The sequence below is a fragment of the Takifugu rubripes genome, chromosome 15 (genome assembly GCF_901000725.2).
Source record: "Takifugu rubripes chromosome 15, fTakRub1.2, whole genome shotgun sequence".
Taxonomy (NCBI): domain Eukaryota; kingdom Metazoa; phylum Chordata; class Actinopteri; order Tetraodontiformes; family Tetraodontidae; genus Takifugu; species Takifugu rubripes.
The window spans coordinates 2,260,993-2,272,192 of NC_042299.1; the positions used below are offsets into that span (position 1 = coordinate 2,260,993).

The 11,200-nt window shown below is 42.6% G+C and overlaps 1 pseudogene; it reads right to left on the reverse strand.

The window, feature by feature from the left end:
• Positions 1 to 4,954: 4,954 nt before the first annotated feature.
• LOC105418737 (bifunctional polynucleotide phosphatase/kinase-like) lies at positions 4,955 to 9,721 on the reverse strand (annotated as a pseudogene).
• Between the last annotated feature and the right edge of the window lie 1,479 nt (positions 9,722 to 11,200).

The window sequence follows — 11,200 nt, forward strand, 5'->3', positions numbered from 1 at the left end:
CCCCTCCTTCCCTGCCCTGCTCCTCTCTTCCCTCCCCTGCTCCTCTCTCCCCTCCCCTGCTCCTCTCTTCCCTCCCATGCTCCTCCCCTGCTCCTCCATCCCCTCCCCTGCTCCTCCCCTGCTCCTCTCTTCCCTCCTTCCCTGTCTTGGATGGTGGCATTAATGCGCGCCCACAACAGGATGACACATGGCATTATCACCTCCCTCCCCTTCAAATGAGAGTGGAGCAATGCCCCTGCGCAGCTTGTGACTGGTTAACTCTATCAGCTATTTGTGGGGATTGCTCCCTAATATGCAGCGTCGACAGATTTCATCAGGCATTTGATGATGGAAATAAACCACTGCCCACAGGGAAATTGAACTGATTAATGGAATTATGTGGTGGAGGGGAGTCAATAAAGGCTGCAGACACTGACACGGGGACCAGCAGAGATGTGTGTCAGGGGCCGAGGGGCTCTTGATTGACAGCAGCATGCTCACCTTGAGCCAGACCTCATTTCTGTTCTCTAACATCATGACGTCTTGGATAGAGAAGACCGTCATCCTGAACATGTAGCAAATAGTCGCATTTATATCGATCATGTTTGATGGATATTGATTTTCAAAATACAATACTACTTCCTGGAAATGGTTCATTATTATCAGTGATCTTTATTTTGGATGATTTGTATTTTTTGTATTTTCAATTTGATTATTAGAATAATCAGCAGCCAAGAAAGTCCTTTTATTTCTGCACAGATCAAACAAATGTAATAGCTAAATAGCTTTTAGGAAATTAACCCACCATTCAAAATTGAATGATAGTTGGATATTTCTGTCACACAGGGGAAAGGACTAAAAAAGTTGCATATAAATAGAAGATAAATAATGCCAAGGATGAAATTACTCTGATCTAGTCTTAGATCATAGTGCTGGAGCTGTAACATTACAAGCTAATGTACTAAAGCAGGAACACTGAAGAGGCCATTTCCATGAACCTCTCAGGGGTTCAGACGCTGATGTACTGATTTGATGTCATCAACCTGACCGTAAAAGCACTATAAAACTCACCAAGTCACACAGAACAGCATTCAAACACGACTTCTTGTACTTCTGTGCTTATTTCAGGATGGTTTGCACCCACATACGCAGCAGCCCCCTCAGCAGCGTTAAGTGCTCTCTTTGTCCACCTTAATGCGTCTCTGCAGCTCCACAGACAATCACAGTCGCCGCCCCATCACCATCGTGATTCCACATTAAAATTTCTTTTTGTGTGAACTGTTTCTGGAAGTGGATGCAAACAGGTTGCCATGACATTCTGGCAAAGTCGGAATGACAAGAAAGCAAGCCTGTTTTGGGGGTGCGCTGAATAATTTCAGGGCACAACTTGCAATAGAGTCATCATCGTTAATAATGATTGCTACACATCAAATTCACATGTCTGTTGACATGTTCTCAGCAGTTTTTAAGCCCCATCGCAAGACAACAATGTTCAGAGAATACAAATCGGAAATATACTTAATTTCAGTTTACACATTAATTTACAGCCTAAGAAGCATCTGAGATCAATTAATAAAATATTCCTTTAGTTTAATTTTAAATTTGCAGACAAAAAACAAACAAACAAACAAAAAAACAGTTTCAACTGTTGTGAAGTGGATGTTTATTTTGCAATCTTAAATTACCTGCATCTGAAATGAGATTTTTACAGGAAAAACATTTATATTGTAAATATATCAATACAATTATTCTCCACAGCCTGTTCTTTTAATGTCACATGATCCATTAGGTTGCACTACTTCCGGTGTTGTATAGCGTGGTCGCATTTTTATCCAATCATATTTCAGCTAACGTGTGTTGTCAGGTTCCATGAAATCTGCCTGAGGCCTTCTAATTCAACAGAACGGGCCCCTGGGCGCCTCGTGAACTGACACAGGCATTTATGATAGCCAATCAGATATGGCCATTCAGGCCACGTGGCCGGCAAGAAGCGCTTACGCTCAAGGTGACATGGACGCGTCCTGTGATTGGAGAAGCGCCCGAAAGGCGCAACTTCGCAAAATAACCAATTTACACCCGGGAATCCGTTAGCTACCGACAGCTAGCACGGTACTTTTTAAAGTGTGTTTATTACTTAAGCCAGAAACACGACCGGACAGACATGGTTTGAGCCTCCATGTCCATTAAAAATGACCTGTTGATGCAACACAAACGCATTGTTAAACCATAAAAGCAGGTGTGAACGAGAGCAGTGTTGCTGAGTGCAGTTTTTATTTAATATGGTTCTTGTCATTTTATTTTCGCGCCATGCTCAATTGTGGTGCATATTCTAAAAAATATTTTACATTTTTTAATTTGCTTTAATTTTCAATGAATAGTTTAATTCCTTATCATCTTGTTGGTGTCCTATATGAAGTGGCTACAACGCAATTTGTTTAATCTTGCATATCAGTGGACCTATAGAAACTGTTGATTAATATCTTCAAATTGACTTTTATTTTTGACAATATAGGGGATCTTAGTTTCCTAAACTTAACAGTGAATGATTGATTTTAGATGCTCCGGAAATTAAGTGTTGCTGGACTAGCCTATATTAAGGTGATGTAATGTGTAAGTGTGATTCTGTATAATTTCTGGTGTGGAATTGATGCTATTATGAGTTGTATTTATTGAGGTAGGGCGTCACTGAAGGCCGCCACTGTGAAGAAAAATATTTTAGATTCTGCAGAAACAAATCATAGTTTTAAAAATGAAGTGACAATATGTCAATAGTGTTTTTTAACAGCGGCCTTAAATCTGAAGGCATTTAGATGATACTGTCTCTGGCTGTTAAAAGTTGGCCGTGTAGTGTGATAATATTTCTTAGAGCTCTAAAATTAGGGAACACTTTCATGTCAAACCGGGTTCCTGTCTTTTCAGGGGTGTAACAGGAGCGCCCTCTAATGTCAACGTAATGGAACCACCACTAATCCTTCTACAAACAATTTAACTTAATTACAATTAAAATAAAGATTGATTCATGGCGCATATGTTGCATATTTAATTACCCGCAATGTCTGCCTGTTCCATGACTGGTAAAGATGTTTGATCATCAGATGTAAATCTCCTGTTATGTGTATGTGATTATCAACCAAACTTTACAATTCCTTTTACACACCGCCATTTTTCTGGGATTTATTTAGAGCATCTTGCACACATCAGAGAACTCTCCATTCCCATTGCAGCTGTGCAGCTCAAAAATTCAGGGGGTTACTTCGACTACTTTTTTCAACAACGGCCTGGCAATTATTACTTTAATAGTCAAAACCATTCCAGACAGTTTATTGGTTTGACAATCAATTGAAAAGTGCGATGGCTCCATGAATCTTCATTTGATGCGCTGTTGCTACTTTAACAAGAGAACTTTTTTTTCATTCCATTACAGTGAACCCAGACTCTGAAAACACAGAGAGTCCAATTAGGGCTGTAGTTTAAAAGCAGGGGAATAAGCTGACCGTGCAGTGCCTCTGCTCCAAATCCCTTTAGTCAAGGCTTCTCTGCAGTGAGCTTCTTTACTGCCGATCCGGCTGAGACCAGACACTAACGCATTTATCTGGAAACCAGACCTGTCACCTAGTAACCCCTGACTACTGACCACAACACTCAAAATCCTTCAGTTGAGTTCATTTTAGCAGAGCAACACATGCATGGTTTTTACACAAGGCGGTTCACTGATAAGACAAAGAGTAAGGTTTCATTGGAGTCTTTGGCAGGTTTTATTTTCTGTTAAAAATATCACATAATCAAAGGAATGTGAAAGGCTGGGAGGTGCACCAGGCCTCAACACCACAGTTAAAAGACAAGCAAGAAAGTTTTCACCATCTCATGGTTGCCTTTAAACAACCTTTTGCCATGTTATTTAATTTAAAAAAAAAATGATTTGTGGCACTTTGAAAATCTATTTTTGCACTCCAATAATGAAGGTGTAATACCATTTGGTAAACTGAGCCCAGTAACAAGTAGGATTTCTGTTGTGATTCAAGACCATGATAATAAATGTCTTCATTTAAAATGGGAAAGTTAAGATAATCAGCTTAAGTTGAGTGCTGCTTGAACATGAAATATTATAATTCATGTTTCCCTAAAAATCTCATGACGTCAAAGTGAATTGACCCTTTGATAATGTCACTTCTTTATTTTATCCAGATAGAATCAGGAGGTCACAGTGTCCCGACCACCAGAATCTGATAAGGTCATCCGATTGAATGTTTGTGCAAGATCAAATAAGATACTCAGCAGTTCTTGAGATATCTTCAGACTGAAACAGAGGAGGAATAGAGAGCTGGAAAAAGGAACAGACACTGACTCTCATTTGCATGCCTGACTCCTGTACACCATTGCTGCGGTAAACTGCTTCTGAACAGAATAATTATCCTTCCATGGGCTGTCCCTACTCTGGGAAACTTCGCAGAGTCTTGGATGAAGCGTGTGGTGAAGGTGACACACTCCTGTAAAAACTCACAACATGAAAACTGGACAAACACCTCCCAATCAAACCCATGCAGTTCTTTGTGTAATTTGGCCGTGTTAACTGCAGTAACTATCACACATGACGCTTTTAAGCTTATGATATCATGGTTTTATTCTAATGTTTGTTAAGGTTTGGGTTTTTACATAGAAAATCCCCAAAACTAGTCTTTATTTAATTAATCAAACTGGCAGTACTCCTGGACCGCAGGTAAGCACTCATCCAGTCTTCTGGGGCGCACAGAGAGCTCCAGAGCGGAGCCAACACAAGAGTCATGTTCCGTGCACTCTCCACTCCTGCAGGGCGACATGGAGACCAGCGAAAACACCAAACGCTGGTAGACAGGTGCTCTGTCCTTAAATAGGTGGCCTGATGTAAATTGCTGACAGGTGGGCCCGCCTTCAGCACCAGCTGCAGCAAATCAGCTCCTCCATGCCCCCTGCAGGAAAAGCCAAACACACAACCCGGAACCCTGGACCCCGATAGTTTGTTATATATATCATTTAGCCAGTTTTAACCTGAACAATTCTAATTTAAAACAAAGGAATTTAATTGCTAAATATATCTTTTGCATTCTCTTGAGTGGTACTGGTTTAGTACTGGGACACCAGCAGCAGCAGCAGAACAGAGTTAAAGATTTTCATGTGATTTCTTTGGCGGAGAATGTATAATTGTACAATGACTGGGACATCTGGTAGTGGCCGACACCAACAAGCAGGAATGAAGGTGGGGTGTCGGGTTAAGACGTACCGCAGCGCACTCTCCAGGGATTGGTTGGCCCTCTTGGTCTGACTGTTCGACTTGGGTGGTACCGAGAAGAGAGGCTCGGCATAGCTCCTCTACATCCTCCTATAGAATGCCATCCAGACCCGACAGGTGAATTGGAGACCCTGGTCAGAAACAATGCTGTTTGGAAACCTGTGCAGGTGAAAAACTTGCTTAACAAACTAAGACAGCAGAGGAGAGCTTTGACAGGGGAATTAAGTGTACAGCCTTCACGAAACATTTGTCCACTGAGTGGTGGTGTTACCATTGGAGCTAGGGTAAACAAGGACTTCAGATGCCCCGTTGGTCCAAAGGAAAGGCTAAAGGGTGGATGTCAGGCTGGTAAGACAATCCATCACCTTGCTATAGTCTTGGATGAGCTAGTGGCAGAGACAGCAGTCGTACAGGACATGGGAAGGCATGGAGAGAACTCACGCTTTGCTGGATGCTTCTCCAAGGTAATGGTACTACTCAGAGACTGCTGACAGATCAAAAGGCTCAGAGAGAGGAAGCACAGATGCTGACTGGGACTAGAGAGCTAAGTGGAAATATTTTGACAAGCGGTGCTCCAGCTAGTTTAAACGCTAGCTGTCTAAAATGGGGATTATAAAGTGTAAACTATGGCAAGCCAAAAAACAGCAGGGGAGAAAGACGAGGGAGTAACACCAGTTACCAGATAATGACAGACAGGGGTATGGTCCTGTGCGGGGTATGGTACCAAGACCGGAGGTAGTCTTTGGTTCAGGGAATTTGGTCTGTCTGACCACCTCTCGGTTGATGAAACAAAGGCTCTGGAATCCACGAAGGAGCATGAAGACTAACCAGTTAACTAGTATCAGTTTAAAAAAGCCACGGCCCTTTGGCCTTTTTGCCACGTCGGGGTTTTGGCTTCCAAAAAGAGCAGAATTGTCCTGACAGCAGATGGGTGGAACTGGGTCCCACTGGTTTTGCACTGATGCACATCTTCCTATTCTGTGTTTCCAATCCTCAACGCTGCCCGTTCACTTCTGCAGGTCTTCAGACCTTCTTGATGCAGAACCTGGTATCTCAGTCTTGCTAAAGTTTGTGAGGCTAAACTATTTTCCACAGTATTTAGACATTACACAATGTGTATGAATGTGTTAGAGGGTACTCACAGGGTCAAAAGAAGGAAGGTTATAGGGGGCGCTCTTCCAGCCCAGGAAGAACTCCTCGGGCGTATGGAACCGTAAACCAATGTTCAACGCAAACTACAACAACAAAAAGGGATAAAAAGATTCCTGATGCAACCAGATTCCGATGCAACCACATTCTCAAATGCTAAAGGCAGTATCTCTGACGACTTTGCATAAAGACCTCAGAACAGGTAAACATGAGACGGAAGGCCTGAGGGAGGAGGGGGGGGGGAGCAGCAGGACAAACAGGTATAAATTGTAGAGGACTCACCAGCCTGTCACTACAGGAGAAATCCTTCTTCCTGCCTGGAGCCCACTTCTCTGGCCGACCTGCAGCATCTTCACAGAGAGGTACCTTTAAAACCTTTGTCCTACGTTCTACTTCAGGCCGTCTGGCAAAGCTACTGGGCATTTCAAGCACTTTATTATAACAATAGTCGTCAAAAGGCAGAAAATTAGTCAGTCATAGTGCATGAAAAGAGATATAAAAACATACTGAACAACATCAGGTACCATTGAACCTAAACATGTTGCTCTCTAAATATTAGAGTGTTATATCTGATATATTATAACATTGTAACACTGTTGCACTTAGAAATATAATTAGAAAGCCCACATATGTCCTCACAGGTATTTGGGATATGTTAAAAAAAGGATCTGACCTGTTGATATTCTGAAGCATCTACAAAATGCTAAACTAATAAATTAATCTCTTATTAAATATTTACAAATAAAAGATGCAACTGTATCTTTATAAGATTTACAGATTAATAATCCCACAGTCGTAGGACAGTTCAGGTTCAAGCTGAATTAACATTTTTATATTGTGATCAAGTCAAGGCAGGAAAATAACTGACAGCTTGTCAGTCGCACCCTGCAGAACTGACAGCACCTGATCCAAGGAACAGATTATTATTTTCATCATTATTTTAAAACCACCTTACTTAGAAAATAACTCACCTCCAACATAAAAACTTCTGGCCAGATCAACAGTCACGTCATCATTGGCCTGAATGGGGGAAACAACAATAAGCTTAAATTACCGTAGTAAGAATGATCCACCTGAGGCGACTGTAGCACAGAGGAATACCAAAAACAGGCCCTGATTATGATAGACAGCTTTCTCAGTAATTACCTTGTCACACAAGTAATTAAACATTCCCATCACTGGTTTTCTATAGAGACCAGGACCACTGGCCACGAACACCTGAGACACAACAGAGACGGACACATTAGGCAATAGTGAGGAGAAAAGGCTCCGAGTCGGGCTTGGGTGCCACCAACCTGCACAGCAAGCTGCAGCGTGGCCAGGACGTCCTCCACTTTAGACTTGAAGACTTCTGGTCTCAGCTTTCCTTTAGCGATCCCCATTTGATTAGTAAAGAATGCAACCTGCAGAAAAAGAGCGAGGATAGTTGATAATATGCACTGGTGAATTACAAAGAGGCCAAAACAACGATGGTGTTTCTTTCATTATTGCAGTTTGAAGCTATTAAATTGAACTCCTGCCCACCTTGTATCCATTTTGAAGCAAGCTCGCTTAATCTCTGGGTACAGAATCCTTTTAATCAAACATAGAAATGAAAGGAAATATTGAAATGTGTCCCAGGTAGGCAACTGGATGAGTGAATTTAAACATGTAGATGTAGACAAGCCAAGACCAAGGCGTACTTCCAATCATTTGGAGCGGTAGGGAAGACTTTGCCAGACTTGGTGGTGATAATGCAGCCGTCTATATCAAACCCAGCAATCTGAACAGGAAGAGAGTGGAGGAGAAAGTGAGGATAAGTTGCACACAATATTAAGCCGTCTCTAATTCTGATAGCGAGCTGACGTGAACATTTTAACGTTGCACAGTCAGGTCGACAACCCTCTTCTATTCTCTGGCGTCAGTAAATGCTGTGCAGCTGAGGTCACCTTGTCACGCCCTTTAACACCTGCAGCAGTGTAAAGTAACAGGTTGCCAATCTGTTACCAGCTGCTCTTTAGGCAGCCTGTCGGTTCTGAGCATGAAGAGGTGCCGTCTTTGCTTTCGGGTGTGAACTTCTCTGCCATCTCCTGAAGGTGCTTGAGCTTCTCCTCTGCTCGTCTCTCCTCCTCGTCTCCTTCCTCTTCCTCTTCATCCTCACTCTTTCTTTGGTGTTTAACCTCAGCATCCTCTTTTTCAGGACTAAGTTTTCTTTTTGACGACTAAAAAAAAAAAGAAAACACAACTTCAGGAGAAAATGCAATAATACAATCAGACCAAATGATACACACTTTGGTTCTGTGCCAATGTACCTTCATGGGAGAGGTAGAAAATAAATCCTTGATACTGCGCTTGGGATTTGCACTCACTTGTGTCTCTTTGCTTCCCCCTTGTGTCTTATCTTTAGCTTTTTCTCCTTTCTTTACAGTGCTGGTAGCTGTTCTATTTGAATTCAAATCAAAGCACAGCTTGAATGGGTGGTTTTGGTTGACAAGGTAGAGAGTACCTCCGTCAGTGAGAGTCCCTGACAGGCCCTGGCCAAGCGGTACACCATCCAGGAAAGTAGGATTTGGTCCCAACTAAAGAAGACAAATTAGCAATCACAAACGTTGTTATACAGAGGGCACAGAGTTTAAAGGACAGAGGCAATGTGGGTGGAACAGCAATGCCATCAATCTTCAGACATTCACAGCCGATGTTTGAAAAGTGTTGCGTCAGAGACAAGAACTGATCTACCTGTTTGTGGTCAATGAGCCAAATGTCAGTGATGTGGGTCTGTTCATACCTGCGTAACAACAATGTCCTGGTCTGCATAGCAAGCTACCACTTTCACTGAAAGACAGAAAAAAATTTACTCTTTCAAAATAAACACCCTTATTTCGATGGTTACTATCTTGTACCATCAGTAGCATGCCTTTGACCAAATTACTCATTTCACTATGGCTTGGATGACGGAAAAAAATCCCGATTTCACAATTAATTGGGCCACATTTCCTTACCCTGGTTCCGAGAACATTTCTTGTCGGTGACTCTGGTGTCCGGACTTCGGCCGAGAACCACAGGACGTCCATCCTCAAGAGAGATCCGAGCTCCGGTCTGGCTGACGAGCGTACACGACATCTGGGAGCCTTTATTGCGTCGTATCGTGTCGAATGTAAAGTTTAGATGTATGAATGAACATAAACGAGGAGATGAAATTATCGTGACAAAGTCTAAAGCGTACAAATTCTTCAATTCGATCAAACTTTTCGGCGTCAGTAGGAAGAAACCACCACTTTGGCTGTGTCCGAAACCACCCCCTATACCCTACATCAGGGGTGGGGAACCCTTTTCATATCGAGGGCCATTTCAATTTTTATAAAGTCCTCCGAGGGCCATACTATTATGAACACATACCTAGGGATGCAAAAAAAAAAGAGTCTATAACCACTGTGTTACTAAGTCTCATGATTGCTGCATTTGAGTTTGAATTATTTATTTAGCACACATGCATATAAAAATCACCAAATAAATAGAATAAAATGACAAGTAAAATATGTTTTCATGATCATACAAAACAATAAAAAGAGGTGCAGAGTTGAGGCAAGAGACCCGTAAGGGCCTGTTCGAGGCCTCTACTCACAAAAACTGCAATACAACAAGATAATCAAGAAAATAAATGAAAAGAAAGAAAGATAAAGACAATAATAATAACAACTAGAAAGCACTCGGAGAGCGCAGACCTCCGCCAAGCGCAACAATTCCTGGCATATTGTGATTTCCACCATAAATATTAGTCCCACATATACTTTGACTACATATTTAGATTCCTTGACCATAAAAACATACCGTTAGCCACTGGAATCATAACAATATATGTCTTAGTTCAGTAGTTATTCACGAAAAAAATTCACGCTTTGAAACAATTTTACTTTGTCCGGCGCGAGCGCCTCAGCGGCGGCTACGAGGCGCGTTCACGAACTCTCCTTCGGCGTGAGGTTTCAGCTTCGTGGCTATTAATTCACTCACCACAAAACTTGCACGCGTAATATTCTCTGTCGGTACATGGTCGTGTGAAAGCTGCTTGTTGAGCCTCCAAACTCCGGCGAAGAGCATTAATTTTATCCAAACTCATCTGTCCTTTCAACTCGTCGAGTTTAGCGTTTTTCGCTAAGCATTTTTCGTCCGTGTCAATCAGTCCAGCCCACTACGTACATCACATGCTGTGTTCACTGACCCTGACCTTGACTCGGACATAACATAACCGTCTGTTTTATCTCAGAAAACGGGAAAATATTTCATCTTGTTACGAAAGAAATTTCAGGATACGAAAGACAAAAATACGCTACCGCTGCTACTTGCAGCTCGCGGAGTTTAGCGAACGGTCCCACTGTATAAGTGCACATATAAAATATAAAAATCTTATTGCGTTGCGGGCCGGTAGAAATGGTCTCGTAGGCCGTATACGGCCCGGAGGCCGGAGGTTCCCCACCCCTGCACTAATGGCACCGAAAACGGCTGTCTCTCCGGGCTTCCTGAGAACCCCACAAGCTCGATGGTGTCAGATAAAATCAGCTCCGGTGATAAATTCCATGAGATGGTGGAACACTGCCTGGTACCTCTGGGTAGTTGTGATATGGACAGTCCCTTTGCCAATGACCATACCCTTTGCAGGCATGACACTGATCTCGGCCTAAGTACCCGCCTATCAAGCCGTATCCCTGCCCGCCGCGTCTCCCACACATGCCTCCCCTTGGACTGACCCAATACGGGTTTATCGGAGCAAAATCTTGCTGCAGACCTAACTGATCTGGCTGCACCTGCCGAGGAAACTGCTGAACCATCTGT